A 20294-nucleotide genomic window follows, 5' to 3' on the forward strand; every position below is an offset into this window, starting at 1 on the left:
TCTATTACAATAACCTTCTGGTATTAGAATGTATAGGATAATAAGTTTCCGTGAGACGGTTCAGTTGATTTGGTGAGAATTCATAACTCATATTATTGCACATGTTCTAGAGGTTCTTGTTCCCTAGGACTTTCAAAATTGCGACAATACTTCAACAATCCCTCGAGTAAAATGCAAATTTTCAATGATTGATAAATACAATCACAACATATGCAGCTAAAGAAGATAAGTAAACATGCACCTTTAAGTCGTTCTGATTTGAATAAGTTCAGTTCCATAAAATCGATGCAGATGTCTATAGCTATAGTTGTAGCGTCCCAAGAGCATTCTTTTTATGGGCATTCAGGGAGATTTAAATGCACTGGGTTTAACCCAATTCAGTACATTCAATGTTCAGAATGTTTTACAACACTTACATCAACCAAATATTTGATCGATAATCTCTTAGTTGTTTAATAAGCATTGCATTTTTATCAAACGCTCGATTGCTCTTGAGTTAGTATAATAAATAAAGCTTCCCAAAAATAAAAACTACTCCAAGCAGACGCAATAAACTAACCAGCAGCATCTCACTTTATGATCCAAATTGTAGGTTCAATGTTCAAAAACACCAAAAACAAAAAACCAAATTAACCGTTTTCAGTCGAATGCAAATGAGTTGCTCGAGGCGCTTGTATTAGCAAACCGCAGCCAGCAGCAGCAGCCACCAAACCCCGAGCCAAACCAAACACCACCGTACACACCATTAGCATAAGTGAACGACCTCTCACATGTCAGTCAAAAGCATCGACAATTTATGATCGAGTGAGCGAGCGGAGCGCACCACCCCGAGATCGCGTCCCCCCCAAACAGATCACTCTCTCGGTGAAAACGTGACTCGGCGCCACCGCGACCACCACCAACATCCCCTCTCCTCGCCACTGTCAGTGAAATTCGAACAAAATCCAATATGTCACTAAACGGGAGGTTGTACTCGGAGGCCATAAAACCAGTTCTCTCGCAGGCCCAGGCTTGTCACCAGACTGCTACTGCTGCTGGTGCTGCTAGTTGTCCTGGGCGACCTTTCCACCATTTGGAGGCCCGCTAATTATTCGCGGGACCACATTCACGATCACCACCACCACCACCAACAGGCCGCGACGCATTAACTAGCCACAACACAACACATTATCGACGCAGCCACAACATCTGGTCGAAAGAGAAAGGAGTTTGTTGTGCTTTCTGCAGGCCTCTTTTTGTTTTTTTGTTTTTGTGGCAGTGAGCTAGGGAGCATCATCAGCATCATCTTAAAGCCCCACATATCAGCTTAACACAAACACACACTCCACACGAGCTTCAGCTTACCTTGTCCGGGGTGATGGGTTTTTGGTGATAAATTAAACGCGATACGCGATCGTGGCACGCTTTTTTTGGAATGTCCGAAATCAATTTATTAATACCCGCCCATTCCGAAAGCAGCGAAATGCGAACCGAAAGGTCATTTCCATGTGAAAGCTTTCCTTAGATTTCTATCCGGGCGCCGAGCCGAGCGATCCGGGCGCGTGCTGAAGCTGCAGCCGAATCTTTTGCGCTGAGCTGTGCGAAATCGTCGTGTACTCGCGCAGCTTTGCGTGGCGGATTTTTGGGCCCCCGTTCCATAAAGTTCACCAGGTCATCAATCCGGCGTTGCTCAAAAACCCCGGGCTGACAGCAGGCTGGCCACCAATTGTCGAAAGATCCGCTGAACTTTGCCATCTCTCACTCTTTGTGGTCGACCATCGGTGGTTGCGCTGCCAGCAGCAACAACGGCCGCACCGGATGAGCCGCATGGTGAGCTAATCCGCTAACCAGTCTCGTCTCCCCCGAAAAACTCGATGCCGATTTTCATAACAAACACCCTACTGTGTGTCAAATTAATCGAGAAAAGCCACGGCACTGGAACTGGAGCACATATAGACCGCCCAAGCACGTGCACGTCTGCTGATGTCATGTTGAAAGCGACGGATTTTTTAATTGGGAAAAACCGCTGCCGCTGACGCTGACGCTGGCCACGGTTGGGTGCATCTCCTCATCAATCCCGCGCTGATTGCGCAACCTGCGTGATGGCCGGAATTGGGTGAAATTTGGCGTGGGAAAGGACGTGCTGCTGCGTACAGCTGAACTACCGCAGCGGGTGGCATTATCACATGCGAGGTGCCTGGTTCTACTCTCCGCCCCCAGCTACACCTCGGTCGGAATAGTTATGCTAAGCACGCGCCAGACATCGTGAGTGGCGTGAGTTGATGGTGAGCAACGGCGCATATCGCGAGATACATCGCTTTGCGTCGATATGTGTGTTGTTAAGTCAAGGCAGCGTTTTTTTTTTTCATTTTGAATTTACAAAATGAGATTTGCGTTCATTTGAAAGTTGATAAAAATCACTCAACTGAGCATAGTATTCAATTATACTTGGGTTAACCGCGTTAAGTAGCCCCCAAACGAGGTGTACGGTTACGTATAATAAACATTCTTGATGTAGTACCATATGAGACTTAAGAGGGGCGGGGGCTATGGTCTTTTATTATTTTTAATCAGATTTTTTTAATTTTTTTCATGAATGTTTAACCTATCAAGAGTATTGTGTGATTTTTCTGGATCAATCGAAGAAAAACTGACTGAGCAATTCGAAGCAAAACAATATCTTTGTTTTTTGAAAAAAATGTTGTTACTTTTTTTAAAACCATTATTTAAAACTTACTTTTTATGCAAAATCTTAAAAAGCATCACTTTATTAACTTTAAAAATCATTCAAAAATCGAAAAAAAATTGAAATTTGGCAAAACTACCTGTATAAACTTACAATCTAACAAAAGAAAATTGATTTGTGTATTTCCGAAGAACCTAGCACGTGACTATGATGGGCACTGGAAAAAATGTCTATTCGAAGACACGCCTTCCTTAAACCATGGACGACGTTGCCATGGATGAAGTTTTTAATAAATCTACCCAAAAAAAAAGTATAAAATATTCTTGTATAGTTGAAGTTTAATACGACATTCACCTGAAAAAATTAAGTTGAATTGTTTCTTCCGCCCCTTAAGCATCGAGCTTCAGCCGAGCTGCTGTGCCGAGTCTGACACCATTAGCACTAATCATCGTGGTGGAAGCTGCGTGATGACCGTGTCTGGTTTGTGGTTTCCGGTTGCGAAATGGCTGCCAGAAACGCATCTCCACGCCGCCATAGTGCGCTGCGGTGCAGTCCGGCTCACTCCGGGTCTGGTGGCGTCTGCAGACACCACAAAACCGTAATCGATCATGAAGCATGGAGTTGTTTTGCTCGGGGGCTTCAGACAACCAACCATCAGACACTAGAGACACCACGGCGGTGTTGACATTGAGCCGCATGTGGTTTCACTTACGTACGGAATCAATCCTAATAATGAAATTAGTCTTTTACGCGAGAAGATCACCCATAATTCAAGGTTCGGTCCGGAAGACCGGCGCACGGCACTTCGTCGAGGTGAGTTGCATGGAGCATGGAGAAGAATGTCGATATATGGGGGGGGTTCTAGGCACAGTATAAGCTCACATGTGTCCAATATCTCACCAGGTGTGCACCAAGTGTTCCACACCACACTCCGTTGTTGTTTGTTTCTTCCAAAAACCATTCCTAAGATCTCGACGATCGACGGTTGCTACCAAAAATGGTAAATGGGGCCGCCACACAAACGGGACGATTCGCTTGAATGCACAATGCCGGTGCCGGTGAAGGATGCCGGGGCTGCAAAGGTCAAAGGGGGCAGGGGTAGCTAAACTATTGCGCCGGCAGTGAAGCGATTTATTGAAACCACGCAGCACGAACGTAGCGTGATTCCGGTGCCGTTCGGATTTGTCAAGTGCGATCATCTTTGCGCGCCGAAAGATTGGGTTTATGAGGGGGGGGGGGGGGGACGAGCTCGGGTGTCTTTTATGGTTCCGGGATGTGCATAGCAGTAGTGTGATTGAAGTGAGCCAACCGTGCACTCCGGGCCAATCGGTTTCCGACGAATTTTGAAACCTCCCTCGAGGGACGCATTTTATAGACTCCACTGGGGCTTGTGTCATGTGATCGTTGATGATGATTTATGACGGGGAAAGGTTGAATTGGGCGATGATCCGAACAGTTGTCGAATGTTTTAGAAAGAAGTTCTTCAAATCACCTGTCACTCTGAAGGAACTAACGTGACATTATCGTAGGCATGCCCGTAGACCATTTGGAAAGGTCAATTCCTATGAATTCGTAGGGATTGATACTTTAGCATAACAATACCAGAAGATAATTCTCTCTTAGATATGAAAGAATCAATCAATGTTCCAAAGTAATAGCGGGAAAGGTGTATCAATTTAATCGACCAGTTTTACGTTCGGTTTATCCTAGACAGTATTTAACTGTTTAAATCAACTTACATTAATTGACAGTATTTAACTGTTCAATTAATAGCCCAAAAGCCCAGAAATAATATGTTCTTCATTACTTTCGCACATTTTTCAGATAGTTTGCTGAGGCCGTGTCGAAATGTTGCTCAGCTTTTGTAGCGATACAATCAGAGACTCATGTCTTAATACTCAGTACAACTAAAATGCTCATAAAGAGAGAACTGGAAGTATGTAACCAAGAGATTCACCAACGACTTTTTCCAAAACGGTTTTTGGGTGATACAGTACCATGTGGTTGGTCAATAACTCATCTTGGTCGTTTAGTGTTCACGGTTTGCTTAAAAAGGATAAATTATTATTGATAACGGTCTCGATTTCAAGTTTTATTATTTTTTTCAGTTGGCTGTCGTGTGCTACTACGACACCTCTCGCATTTCACTACATTCACAGCATAACCTTCGCTAATTGACTATTTCTTTTATGTTTATAATTTGGATCTGGTTTCACAGGTTTTTATACCATTTTTCCTTTTGCCCGTATCGAATCGATGCAAAAATCCCTTTCATTTCCGTCTCTCAACCAGCAACATAAGCTTTGGATAGCTTCTGTCAACGCCCCTTTCGCTCATGTCGCGAGGAACATATTGAATTCTATTTCATCTTTTGCATTATTGCAATGGCTTTCTGTTGTGATCACAAGTACTACTTGCGTTTAGAATTATTCCTTCTCAAACAATGATACCCCTTTTATACGTCCATTTTATTCGCTGTTCAGACAGCTATCGACCCTTTCGACTTTCGAAAGTTATTATTTTTAACTCGTGCTAAATTCAAGCACAAACAAGCAGCATCATAAACAATATAAAACAATCAATATTGGCGACAAAACATTGAGATATTAATGTAACAACGGTATGTCTTGGAGAACTGATCGAATTAATCGCTACACCAATACGAAGAACGCCCAAAGATCAACTAACTCCCACTCCCCGTTTATTGACATATTCTGTCATACATTTTCCTCACCAACAACAACTCACTGGGCAAATGCTGGAACGCGAACTTCGAGAGCACATGCCAGACTGGAACTCATCAAATCGATGTGCTTCGCTGGCAAACTGGCACACAGCCCCACGCGAGGTGCTTCTCGCGAGTGCTATAAGGGCACCAACCGCCAACATCCGCTTCGAACATTCGAACCGTCTACATTGTTGCCAACGAACACCAACGATCGACAGCGGGCGTAGCGGTTCTACCGGATCCCCGGACCCTAAACGGCATATCGAGGACACTTAATGCGCTACACTTCATCGGCGAAAGAATAAATGTTTATTGAAAGACAAACCCGACGATATACGAAGCCATCCACCGGGAGTGCATCGTTTTTTTTTTCCACGAGACACACCTTATCTCTTCTGACGGCGCTGACACCATTGCTGGACGGCTGCTGAAGTGCATGCGGGAGTATCTTGTGCCCTCAACATAACACTCATCATCACGTAGCAGAGAACGATGGAGAGGATGGTGGTTTGGTTCGCCATTCGCGGGTGTTAAATTGCGATACCTTCACACCATCCCACACACACACACACACACACACTCGTTCGAGCCACACACTCTTACAAGTTATGTTAAGGTGGGGAGAAAATATGTAAATATTGAAGCCGGTTGCATTTCTTTTCGCTTTTGTAGCCGGTCTCAACGACGACGAGAAACATCAAAGCAGCCTCCGGGCTCCGGAACAGAAGTCCGCAGTATGTGTGTTGCCAATGGTTTTCTGCGCTAGTTCTGCACACCTTCCCCGGCCCGGCGCCCGTGAAAACCGGATGCTAAGGTGCGTTAAGCGTCACGCTTTTGAAGTGCGCCGCGAACCGAACTAGATGGGCATGTTATGTTGTGCTTCGCTCGTACCGTTTGAACAGCTGTGTGGAGGATGCTGCTGACGTATTATTGCTCCCTTTTTGACGCTGCTCAGTAGAAGATGCAGCAGGTCGAGGTGCTCTCAATCATCGCTAACCGATCGTTTGCTGGCTGCGGGGTTTAGATTTAATTGTTGCGGCTGTCAGTCTTCATGAACCCTGCCATTAGACGTTTGCGCCGAGCTGTCCTTGTGGCGTGGCACTTGGCAGAGTTACTGTTTAGTATTTTGTGAAACATATATCCAAGTATTGAGAGATCCAAGTGACATCAATCGGGGGAATCGAGGTATTCCAAGTGAAATGCATGGAATCCCGGGTACGGATCGGAAGACGCTCGCACCTCGCAGCACGGTTCATCGCAAAGGGCCATCGACGAAACTTTCTCGCATTCCGTTACATCAAATGCGACGAGATTTCTTTCTTCCGCTGTGTGTCTCATCTTCCTTCTGCTCCTCCCTCCCCTCTACAACGGGCGGCCATATAAGTGAAGGCGACGCGATCGACGACGATTAACCTTAATGAGTTTTCAAGTCCAGTAGCATTATAAGCTGGCGGATGGTGACTAGCGGGGACGGGAAAACACTTTTACAATCGATGCCTTTTCCTCTCTTTCCTCGTACCACGAATGTGGTCGATGAAGAAGCGGATTATACACCATAAACGCATCAAGAATTCTGCCCGATCCCAATATTCCTCCGAATTCCTCCAAGGGTACGACTTGGTACTAATAATTTGGCGAAAAGTCGCCGAAAACGCGGAAGTTTAACGGAAAAGAGCCACAAATGTCAGGCGACGACATCGGAACTCGGAACCAATACACCAGCCGTCGCTGGGCTTAATGATTCGTGAAAGTTTCGACGCGCGTCTGGAATCCCCTAGTAGCGGCTACACATAAGACGAGCAACATGCGAGCTAAGCGCGTGCTCATCCGGATAGTCTAGTCTCGTCTCGTCTCGTCTCGTCTCGTCTTCGATCGCTCATCAAACCGGGGGCGAGGGAAAAGGGCGAAAACAATCTTTACTCAACAACAACAGCGCCTGTAGCCGGCATTTCCAGCATCTCCCGCATTTGAAATTATGAAATTAAAATGTGGCTCACAAACACACAACGTCCGGATAACAAAGGGGCGGCCCACGGAACCGGCTATGGAGCGGGTTGATGGCCACGAGGTTTTTTTCTTTGCAGCCAACCAGCCTGCCTCTTCTCGGCCCGTCGATAGTTCGCGGCCCGGATCCAACTTTTCCTTTCGCCGCAACTTCCCACGAGTGCATTGGGCTTGGGTTAATAGTTGCTGGAGCATCGGCACCGCGAAAGCCAATCGGAACAATCACGATCAGTGTGCGCGCGAGCGAACGGCCAACGGTTTGGCTTGGTTTAATTTGATGCAAAACGCCAGGTCCAGAGTGTTTGACCACAAGGGCCGCGGCCGCATCCAGACCCCCACTAATCGATCGATCTCCCGAAACCAAGGTCCAAGGTCCAATCCAAGAGCTCGTGGCGTCGAAGGCTTCGGAGGCTGATACTTTCTCAGACGAAAGAAACCAAATACTCGTCGAAAAGGCTTGTGGCTGCGGCGGGATATAACCGTTGCAGAATGGAATGCTCCTAACCGGGGCCAAGACCAAAGACCCAGGGCCGAGGTACGGAGAAGACGAGATCATTTTTCTTCCGTTTTCTCCCCGCATAATAATCCATACGTATCCCACGGATCTTCCCGGGTGCCAGTGACCGCTCGAGATGGGCCGAACGCTGCGCCGCACAATTAGCGCCACAGAATAAATGGACCTACTAATCGGGACCGTATCCCCGTGATCGCTCAATATCGGCACCTGGGGACCGTTAATATGTGACTTCAGCTTCACTTCTTGCGTTCCCGGATGGGATCGAATGGGTTTTTATCCCAACGCTAGACACCTGCCGCCGGTGCACGACGGAGCCGAATCTTAACATGGCATCGAGTGGCATCTCGAGTGCGCATCCATGGCTCAAGATGGTCCCGAATGCTGGTACGCGCTCGTCGACGCGCGATACCGTTAAGCGGGGCGATGGAATCGATCCCAGAGGTAGACCGTCGATCGGTTCAGAAGCCGGTGCTTAGGGTTGTATAAATGCACGCAACCGAATGCGGCAGAAGAAATAGTCTTAAGCACGCTACCGGCTTAGCACGCGAACGAAAATGATCTTCAGCTGGGGAGAAGACGAGCGAGGGATCGGTACTTCGGTCTGATTGTTCCAAGCGATTGACATACATTTTTGGGTGGTGGTGATGCTGGAAATGGCAATACTGGATAGCTTGTGCTATTATGGTGCTCATCGACGTATATCTGTCGTTTGTGCGAAATCGCAATACTGAGTATGGAAGCAAGTTGTTTAACAAAGCATCACTAATATTTCTCAAAATGAACAAAACGGATCAAGCGTTTACAAGCACTATACATGACTTGTACAAATTGCACAAGTGATTTTCATTTTTCACAGAAACTACCTAAGTCAGCAGCTAAGATAAGAGGATAAGATTGTAATTTGCTAATTTTGGAATTTGAAACCAAAGCTACAAAGGACCTACATTGCTCCAGTTTCGTCCTTCAATGTAGACTTCAATAGATCATCTTCCTGATACCTCCAAACTAGTTCTTTTAATTTTTTTTTTTCGAACTTAGTATTACCAACTCAATATCTGTCTAGTGTCGTTCTACTAGGACAGAAACCTTTCAGTTACTATTTGTAATTGGTTTATGTTTCTTTTTTCAAATAGCAAATGATAACAACGTAGGTGCTACTTAATATGATCAACATGGTTTGGTAGTAAGCCATTAATTTTAAAATTGAAAAAGAAAATCATTTAAAGATGATTTCCAGGCTTTTCTAGAGAAGCAATGCGTTTCAGACAATCTTTGTTTTTCTCAGACAATGACCATAGATCATCCCTTTCGATGATTTTGTAGTGATATCTCCAGTATTTTTAATCTATTCTCAAGTAAGCAAGCAATAATTCTGAATTTGCTGTTGTGTAAAGAAGACTAAAACATAGCATTAGCTTGTTAACATTTATCACACGATTATCTAAAGCCTCTCCATATCAAGTTGTTCTTAGCTTGAACAACTTCTAGACGTAGACGCCTTCTCAGAGTCCCAGCCAAGCTATCCAGCGTGACTCTCACTGCGCCCTTGAAAGCACCTACTGGATCACTTTTACAACTCTTTGCATAATGGTGACCGGACAGAAGAACGTGTCTGCTGCAGTGCGTGCTGATCAGAACAAAACCGTAAAGGTAACGGCCATGGAAGAACATATCGGTCCACCGACTGGTGGTCAAACTGGTGCAACAGGCTCCCGAGCCACGCACTTACCTTGACACACAAAAAAGGCGCCGCGGTGCCAAAACCGTGGGCTGCAGTACCACCAGAAACAGCTCACTCCGGAGCCTCGCTACTCTGCGCACACAGACCAACGGTCACTTTACGTTGGCTAAATCATTTCTCAAACTCACCAACCAACCAACCATCAAGGTGACACGACCGGTGGCGGCGGTGGTCTCGTTTTTCGCATTCTCCCTTTCTTCCCCGTTCTACCGGCCGGTGCCAGCAGCATATTACATAGGGTGTGCACGAAGCAAATGGGGTTTAGGAGCGAAGCAACAAGAAAATGGAGGAGATATTGTATTGAAGGCATAGGTAAATGCCCCATATGCTGAGGACTGCACTGTACGAGAGACGAGAAACAATATGGACCTTCGGTCGTGTCGTACCATAAATGGGGCGCTAAGAGACGGCATGCCAGTCGCACAATGCATTGCGGCACGAGTCGCTAATGTGTTACCGAATGGTTGACCATTTTTGCGACACCAGAGCAGTGTCATATGTAATGTGACGTTTCCTTGCGTAGACGAGCTAGGCATCAGGCATGAGACATGTCACTGCTCAGTGTGTGGTATTGTGTGGCGGTACACGAACACTGCATCTAGATTAGCAGATTATTGAGAGCAAATTCTACATTATCCAAGAGCCCTATGATATTATAATATTAGTATGATATTATCTGCTAATGCACTATGATATTATGTGCAGTTACGAACATTCTTGTCGTTTTATATACTGTGTTTGACGTTTTACTGTCTTAAGCTAAAAAATCTTGCAAAAGTTTTCCAAAGCTTCAATGTTTGACATTCAGACAAACATCGCAATAACATCATCAAGCTTGAAGGCGCTAAAAGTAACTGAGTTACTCATATTTTCCTAATAATATCCGGCAGATACGAGAACTTCTTTTCAATTTAATTTTGTCTGACCAAATTTAATGCTCAAGAAAGATCAATTACAGATGCAGCATAGGACAGCATTACACATTGGCGTCAAAGCGCACTCTTCAACCCTGATTAAACCAATTAAATCATCGCAGAACGTCCAACAATTGCGACGCGCCGTCGCAAAGCATTTAGCGATGATCGATGAACCCAATCGGACATCTCGATTGAACTGCTGATGTCGCGGTGTCCATCGATCGGTTGCAGTAAATCAGCATAAAAGCGCTCGCAACCACACCATACTTACTTCGCTCTGTACTCGCTAGGGTTTGAAGTGTGCCGCCGATGGAATGGCGCCTCACACACGCCGGCATGATTGATCACTCGCCGGGTAATATCTTACTCACACTCCCGCCGATCGCGCCTACAAGAAGAAGTGCAGCGCGTTCTGCCCCATCTACCCCTGCGGGTGGTTTGGGCCATAACATAATTATCAAAGCGGCTGACAATCTACACTAGAAGGTTGAGACAGCCGGAACCGATACGAGATCGAACTCCAGACCGAGTTCGGCATCTAATTAGCCGTCAGGCCTGGTGGTGGAAAGCGATGGAGGCGGCCACAAGCACACACACACAAAGCATCATCCCTTTTCCCTCCCGGTGACAGCTAGGGAAATACTGATACCGATCCACCTTTTGACAGTCCGGCTCGACGATGCATCGCAGAGAGCATCGTATTACGCCGTAACTGTCAACCACTCTCGTGGTGACATTTTGCGCCGGAACAAAAGCCGCATTAGAGAAGAAGGGGAAAGAAAGTAGCAACATGCCGGAGGATGACGGACGGAGGCCAGGAGGGCCTATGAAATGCCGCGCTGCACTTCCGGTGACAGGGCCAAGGAAGGCCTTCCTTGGAATGGTGTAAGCTGCTGGAACCGGATATCTCCGGTGCGCCAAAAAGTGAACGTCACATATGCGAGTGCACGCCATGGAAAGTGGGAGTAGAGGGAGTGGGGGGTGGGGGGGGGTACAGGGGTAGCTCCATTGCGCCAGATAAAGGCGCAAGACATAATCGCGCGTCAAACAAGGGAGCGAACGAACGACTTACCCTGAGTTGATGCCCAGACTTCTCCTCCACCAGAGGAGCTATTCAAATTTCTTGATGTGACGTGATAAAGTGAAACTAAATTTAAGATTTCACTTGAATGGCGCCCAACCCACCCACCCACTAAACCACCGGGTCTCCTCTACCTCTTCTCTGCCCACCGGCGACCTAACAATGCTGCTGCTGTAGGGGATCTCGGATAGGTTTTGTCCCTCATGGCTCTAATGACTGGCTGCTGCTGCTGCTGCTGCTGTTGCTGTGATGCTGATACGCCTTCACCCTTTTTCAGGCCTCCAGACCAGGCCTTCAACCTGCTCGCTGAGCGGGCTAATGGTACACATGTTTGCACATCGCCAACCCTCCCTTAACAACCCCCACCTTTCGTTCGTTCATTCGTACGTTGGTTTGGTTGTCGCAAGTAATCGCGAGCGAGCAGACAAGTGAAAGAAGCTCGCCTTTTTAATTAAGACCCATGTTTAAACGATTCATTTCTCTTGCGCTCTCTATCTTGTCGCTCTGTTTGCCCAACCCTCCCACCTCATTTACATCCGTTTGCTTTGACCTACAATAACCTTGACGGAATGGATGCAGGAAGCTGGTGGTAGATCGTGGTGGTGCCGGAGAGCCCACCCTTTCTAGATTTGCTTTTGTAGTTAATAGTGCGATCGCGCTCTGCAGTGCGATCGCGGTAAGAAGGAAGTGCCACCCAAAACAACGAGTTCACGCATGTTACTCTAAAGGTCGTCCCCGGCCTGAGTGGATTAAATCGGCCTGAGGTGAAATTAAATCGAGGCCACTGTCATCATAACTCATGTGCGCGGGGCCGGAGTTGCTGCGCGGGGCTGGAGTTGGAGATTCGATTTAATATTTTACATTCTTAGGTCTCGTTTCGCCCCGGGATATGTATAAATTCTTATTTAGATGCTAATTCGCGAGAATCTTTCATGTTCTTTGATTTTAAGTCTGGCTGATGATAGTATTGCCAATACCTGTGAGATTCTGATCACACAAGTAAGGATGTCCCCGGACACGACGGCACGTCAAGTGAATAAAAATGGAAGATTCTCAATTCGCTTTGAACCAGAGGGATGGAATGCGATGCTCAAGATGTGCCCTATGCGAAAATCTTCATCAAATTAACTTAGACTCTTCGATGTTGCAAAGAACTAATTTGTAATGGCACGGTCACATCAAAATATACGACCAAAAGTGTTTAAATAGAAGGCTTAAAAAAGACCATAAGTTCAAATTAATAGAAAACTAATCTAGTGTTCACAGTATTTGAACTAGAGCGCAACTTAAGACTGAAGAAATCACTCAAGAAATCTATCAAGAAGGACGTAGCTGATACTAAATAAGAACTTTATAGCACTGCTACTACCAATAACATCTCAATTTTAAAGACTCTCTAGGTATAACGAATTCATCTTATCCATCGTGAGGAGAGAGAATGGAGAAGCGGCTATAACGATGTATGACGAACTCTTAACCTCGACTTAGCCGGACTTCGAAGAGTTAGGAATATTATGAGTGTAGCAGACGACGACCCTGCCCGTAAAGTCTTCTTATTTTGTAAGTCAGTACTCACAGGTACGTAAGCGAGCAATATCGCGAGTCTTTTTTTTTCATAAATAATCAAGCAAAACCATCTAAGGCCGATGATCGACATTAACAAGCAACGATGATGTTCGGCCGGCCCGGCTGTTACATCACGAATCAAGCATCCAAAAGACACCTCCTCCTCCTCCTCCACAACAGATTCACCATCTAAACAGGAAAAGGATTAGATTAGGCAGCGACCACAAATAATCAATTACAGCGCTTACATCAACGACGACGTCCAAACGAGGCGTAACATTGGTCCACACCGAGAGAGGAAGAGAGAGAAAGAGTGTGTGTGTGTGCCAGCGCGGAGGCGACCACCGAGTACGCCATTACGGAGAAGCACTGAACGCTGCAGAAGAAAGCCGCATGCCTTTTGCTATTGTAACCGAGTTTATCTATTGGCTGCACCGTGTGGCTCAAAGCAACAAAGTTATGCTGCATGTCGCACCAACAATAGTGCTCGAAGGTTGGACCGCGGCCGTCGTCGTCGTCGTCGTCGTTGTGCGGCAGGAAAAAGGGGCAGCAGGGGATTTATGAAATGGCAAAAACGGTAATCGATCGACAATAAATAAACGGTTGCATTGAACCACCAATCGTCTGTACAATGTTGCCACTGGGAGGAAATCCTCTTGAGCAAACAGTTTCGTCCGCCCATCATCAGCCTTAAACCACACACCAAACAACGGTTGCTGGATGATGTTTACATTGCGCGGCTGCAGACTGCTCTGTGGTGAGCTCCGCTATTCACCGCAACCGAACCGCTGGTTACGCACGCAACGTCACTTGACTGGTAACAGTAGGAATGAGTTTCTTACGCCCGAAACCCTCCGCCAGCCGCTCAAGAACAACATAGTTTCGTGAGAAGCTTCCGAGCTTCCATTTTGTATTTTCTCCCCCGACCCGGTTTTTTCACCATCGATCGTCATCGATCGGGCCGCTGATCGCACACTTGATTGGCAATTTTGCTCCATCCATCCCCATACTCCTCTCCAGGCCGCCCCCTTTTTTCATAATTTATCTTCCAAAAACCCGACCTCACGAGCAGCCCCCGAAGCCAGCGGTACAATTATGAGTTCACCTCGTCGAATCATAATGATAAGAACGGGAAAAAGCGTTGCATCAGCCCTCTCATAACTTTGCGCTGCCCAGGAGAGACAAAAAAAACAACAACAACATGACACCAAAAATATAGGGTTACAGCGGCACAAGATTCTGCGCTCAGCTCGGTTTCATCGCAACAACAACGATTTGCATATAATGAGCCACATTATGTATTTTCGCCAGCTCCCCCGCCAGTTGCTTCTTGTTGCTGCTTCGTCATATTTGGCGGACAAGCGCATCATCGCTTGGCACGCTGACCCGTTGGGTGCTGCCCGTCCAAGCACTACGGGTTGGTTGGTGCTGGAGTTAACTCCCGCCCGACACGCACAACAGTTTTGAGATGCGAAAATTCGTCTGGTAATGACAGAAAGGGTTTTGCGGTGGACGGACGGTCCGTCGGTCGGTCGGCTCGTCTGGGAACCAAGAATGTCCTCCATTCCGGAGGGCACCGGTGGAGGTTTTTTGATGAACGGAACATGAACGGGGTACCGTCATACGGGTAGGGCCAAGATCTTACTGGAGATAGTATGAGACTTTTGGATGCATTTGTAATCGTGTTGCTATAAGGGTGCCGCTGGTTTAGGGTTTGCTCATCAGAAGTTGTTGCTGTAGCTTGTATCATGAGCAATTCAGATATCGTTACAAGGTTTGCAGGTGCAATTATTCAATTAAATTAAAGGCTGAAGGATAATTTCAACTTCAGAGTATCACAACTAGTCACACTTTTGAATTGTTATCGTTTAGAATTCATCAAATTAAAAAGAAAAGTAGTTTAGTGTCTTTCACAATTCAATTGCAGAAGCAGAAGAACAAGAATTTGGAAGCATTCATTAATTGTTTAAAAACAGACGATGACGATCTAGATGTAGTGCTGCACTCGACACTTGGACCGCTTCGATACGCTGCGCATGTCATGAGAAAGTCAGACGACGATCCACCCCAAAAAGTTATTTAAAACCTTCCAGACAGACAGATAGAACTTAAATTTAAAAAGAGCGATGATATCGACATTAACACTAGACATACCGGCATTTATACTATACCTATTTCTACCAGAATAGGTCATAATGACCAGTACACCAGAAAAATGGCTTGTGCTGATTTTTAGGCTCATGTAATGACTGGTACATAAGGAAAAAGGTTTCTAGTCTTTATTTACTCTTTTGATTGTAAAACAACAATCGGAAAAACTATTAATTGTGGAAAAATTAATTTGTTCGACGGCTGAACATTCTATAGGAAATTTGGTTGAATTTTCTAAATATGCAGAAGGTTTGGTTGGCTCTTCGATATTTTTAACGGCTCAAAATCGTTACACAAGAAAAAGTTCACGTGCCGATGAAAATTAGAAACAAGTTTGAAAATGTTTTATGCGTTGACAGAACAAATTTTCATCAACACTGTCATTTGCACAATGACCGGTCATTTTGACCCGTTCTGGTATAAGTTGCAAAATCAAAAATTATTTATTGGTTTCTAATGCATGTAAAATACTTTTGTGGTAAAAAGAATACTCTAAGTATAACTTCAAAATTCATAAAATTATTTTTGCGAAAAGAAAATATTTTAGCCGGAATATTGAATTGAAGTGTTCGACGGATCAAAAGACCGGTCTGGTATATCTAGTGTCAACTCCAATAATTACCTTGCAGCTGACATGGATTGTCCTCGATCACTTGTTATACAGGATTCTTCTAGGACTATAGTAAGCTAAGACTGGACTTAATTAGTTCTAGCAAATAGCAAAAAGTACCTCCGACACTTCGCTTCATGGAAGCATCGAAACGTTAGTTGAGTCCGGATTCGAAGAGAAAGTAAAGAAACCACAAAAGCTCGTGTGTGCTCGTGGTGGCATCGGGCATGATATGTTGATTCCTAATCCACAAACAACCAAACGGTGATATGCAATACTCAACTGATATGCATATGCACCTCGGAAACTGCACTGATCTATGAATGAAAATGTAATGCACACGAGGCAACAACAACAACAAATCCAACAAACAGCTCAGCCACAACCACAGCAACCCGTGAACCCGCGTCACTAGCGCCCGAGCGGATAGCCGGATTGCAGGAAGCAAACCACTCCGGGTCCCGGATCATGTTCTCCCCCCATGCCCTGCAACCGAAACCTCCCGGTAACAGTGCACCACAAACTAGAAAGTCCGTGTGCCAAATATGGCGCCCGTATCGCCTCACCTTCCCATCCATCTCTGGTGGAGAGAAGATGGCGGCGGTGACGTGGTGGAAGAAGCAGCAGCGTTCCTCACAGGCAACGACTGCTCTTCAGATTTTCGTACCCCCGGCTCCTCTCTCTGTCTGGTCTGGTCTAGAACAGGTTTTGCTGCTGCTGCTGCTGCCGGTCGGTCAAGCCGGTTGTTGGTCAGCGTGTTGAGCGTATAGATCAGGTGTACTTCTTCGTGACTCTCGCCGTTCGCTTGGTGGTGGCGGAAAATCGCGGCGAAAAGGGAAAGGAAAATGAGGTCAACCCATACGGCGCTGAGTGGAGCTGCAATCGTGTCAGCAGCAGCGACGACGTCGACGACGACGACGGTATCGACAAACTGTGGCTGTGGATGTCCAGGTTGGTCCAGGTTGGTCCAGGTTGGTCCAGAATTTGAAGAAGAATTCCAATTAGCGGATTGCTTAGCTAATGCTATGTGGTCCACGGCCGGGTGCCGACGTTGCGCGGCCAATACAACTGTGCCTACGAGTGTGTCGGTGCCACACGCTACCGGAGAGATCATCCCAGTCCCAAAACCCATTCAACCGGATCGGATAATGGCGGCTCATAAACTGGAACTCGGTCTCGGCGTCGGCGTCGCACGCTAACCACAGTGACCGGGCTCCACATCTTACTTCCGGACCCAACGAGTACACTGGCCCTTTCCTCACCTCCAGCGCTGATGCTGATCAATGCAATACGCTTCTGGTTCGATACCTTACTTACAACCCTCAACTAATGGGCTTTCTCCACGTCTACGTTGACTTGTCGGCGGCTACTTGGCCACTTGGCAGAGATTGGCCAGCTCACGGTGCCCTATGGAGCAGACAATCGCGAAGTCATCCCATCCAACACCAGCCTGTCCGTGTGTGTCAGTGAATTATACCTGTTTGGATTCCCCGTGGCGAGAAACCGGACCATATTTCCTAGTTCCGCCAATTTCGCCTTTTCTTCATTTGAGCGACCGGGGGATCGAACTGGATATAGCAGGCGATCCCCAATCAGGGCTCACGGTTCCCTCCGGTTGTTCCGTACTTTGTGTGTAGTGCAGGAAATATGACAAGACACCAAACGTGGACTGCCGTATTACACAACAAGCTTGTCAGCTCCCCGGACCGGACTCCGGTGATCACTCAAACGGTCTCTTGGCAGCACCGGAACGTGCTGCTACTGCTGCTGCTGCACGGAAACCTCAGCTAGCTGGCAGGGAATGCCGGTTGAAATTGAATCCAACATTAGGACATGCATCGCTGAGCTGAGCTTCTGGGATGGTCGGTGGCTTCCCCGACTAAAACCCGACGATCGTTGGCATGGAACACTCCGCTTATGAGCGATCTGCCCCCCCCGGGGAGGGAGTTTTCACACCACCTCGGGACCACCTCAAACTACAAAAGACGCTCTCTAGCGTCTAGGGGGAAGGGGGAAGAATTAAGAATCGTAAAGCCGCGAGGCGAGAAGAACGAACGAACGCAACGCGGTTAAATATTTAACCAGTTTACCGTTGTTGCTTTCGGAATTGCTTATTTATTCAATAATCGCTCGCCTCGTTAGCGTCGAGTGCGGCAACATCGATCTTCAGACCGAGCGGCAGATGATTCCCTTGAAAGCGCTTTAGCCTACTTGAGTGATTGTTTTTTTTTGTTTTTAAATGCCGCATGTTGAAATAAACTACGATGACTACGATGGTCGTCTTAGCGATCTGCACCAGCAGGGACTTGAGAACTAATTTCCACAAATTAAATCCATTTGTTAAACAACGAATTAAGCGGAGGTACGGCAACGCGCAATGGTCGATCGATCGCTGAAACCGTGTACTGTCAATCGAATTAAGATTTTTGGCTCCAAAAGCACGGGGGAAGGGGTTCTGGCAGCTGTCAATCGACGCAGCCCAACACCTCAATGCACATTGCATTTCGCTTAACTGACGAATGGTGTTTCACAACGGCATTTGAATGTTAATCCACACAACCAACACTAGAGACGCGACCTCCGCGAGAACGTGCTTTCGGTTCTGCTTTCGGGAAGGGGGCACATGATTCAGCACCCCGGTCACGATCGGGCACGATAAAAAACAAACGGTTCACGCCGGTTGACACGTTGTCCGGGGGATCGTTGAATTTGGGGTTACCATTTTTGCATTTTTGTTTTTTTTTGTATGATCCACGGATAACTGGCGCTCTTCTGGTGGGGGTCCACTCAAAGGACCGCTTTGGCGAATGGCTCTCTCCATAACGAAGCTTGTTTACCCCGCTTGCTAATCCGTGATCCGTGATCCAAGACCAGGTAGAACATACACAATTGTAATTCGATCACCGTCGAGTGCAACGCTACTACCGAACCCGGTCGGCGTACGGCACAAGAGCTTCAGCTTCTCTTCCCTTCCGAGCGTGAGTATCGGCTTTCGGTTTACAGAATGGAGGGCAAACGGGTGAGCCGCCATGACATGATGCCTCGATGCAAAGGTGAGGTAACTCTGACTGTCTGACTGCCTGCCTGCAAAATGACGTGATTGCGAGTGCGGTGCGAATGAAGCCCGGACCTCTAGAGAGTGCTCTGACGTGATGTACACTCCTGAACCAAGGTGGTCAAGGGGTATGGATGAGCGCAAGTACTGTGGATAGAATTAACATTCTTCTCCCAATATGGCTGCCGAGTACATCAACAACCGCACCGCACGCAACGTCCCGGGGAGCAGGTGATGATGAGTCACCGCGGTTCCCAGCCTCGGTATGACGCCAGGGTGCCCGGGCTACAGAGTGATGCTGTACTCGAATTTGCCAATGCAAATTACTGACTGTAGATGACATCTTGAGGATTACCTTGAACAACTGGTTTTTGAATTTCAAGTTTGCGTTTGCTGTTACTCCAAGGCACCAGATTAGGTCTTGGTGCTGTGCGTCTTGAGAAACTCATCTGACATTTCAGTGAAGCTTAGACCGGCGATTGTGAAACATTCATCGACTTGGTACCGGCATCTTATTTGTAACAGAACGGAGTGACAAATGAAATACAAGGTAGTGTATGCGGGAAGTATCACAACCGAGTCTGACATCATTTCCAGTACATAAAAACCGCTCAACTGTCATGCAAAGAAGCGAGTTCTACGAACTCTAGACCACTGACAATAATAAAGCAATCCAGGAGGTCAACGCGTTCTCAGCGAATCTCACGCACCGCGATGACCACAACCGTGGCATGGAAAGGCGAGAAACAGCTCCAGCTCACAGCCCCCCGAACCGATCCATGCCATCTCGTCAAGCCAATGACATCCTCGGGCCAGTTTAGTAAGCAACGCATGATAGCCACCCGGTCCCCGGCCCGGGGGATGATGCTGCTGTCGCTCGGTGAAAGCACCAGCCTCACGAAAGGCAAACGGAAACGCAGCCACGCTGTCATCGTCTCCGTCGTCGTCTCCGTCGTCGTCATTTCCATCGAGGTCGTTGTTCTACTGTTTGTTTGTTTGCAGCCCAGAGTGAAAGATGCCCCATTAGGGTGTGACTTTTCTCTCTCGCACGTTTCTTCCCCGGGTAATCGTTCTGGTGGCGGCACGGAAAGAAGGTCGCACATGCCCGGGCGAACGGTTCTCGGAAGTGCTCAACACGGACACCGGATTGCTTGACGAGCGGCGACGAGAGACTCATGTACAGCAAGGGCCTGTCAGAAGCGTAGTACGTGGCACTGTTGACCGAAGCAGAACCACTGGTTCTGATGCTGGACAGGGTG

General features: G+C 47.0%; 2 protein-coding genes across 3 annotated transcripts in view; one reads left to right on the forward strand and one right to left on the reverse strand.

Annotated features, from left to right (window-relative positions):
- Window positions 1–20294, reverse strand: part of LOC125954238 (uncharacterized) — a 210695-nt gene that overhangs the window by 189832 nt on the left and 569 nt on the right. The gene's annotated exons all lie outside the window — the stretch shown is intronic.
- The window catches only part of LOC125954270 (protein TIS11), a 449377-nt gene that overhangs the window by 45500 nt on the left and 383583 nt on the right, over window positions 1–20294 (forward strand). The gene's annotated exons all lie outside the window — the stretch shown is intronic.

This window comes from Anopheles darlingi, chromosome 3 (assembly GCF_943734745.1).
Source record: "Anopheles darlingi chromosome 3, idAnoDarlMG_H_01, whole genome shotgun sequence".
NCBI lineage: Eukaryota > Metazoa > Arthropoda > Insecta > Diptera > Culicidae > Anopheles > Anopheles darlingi.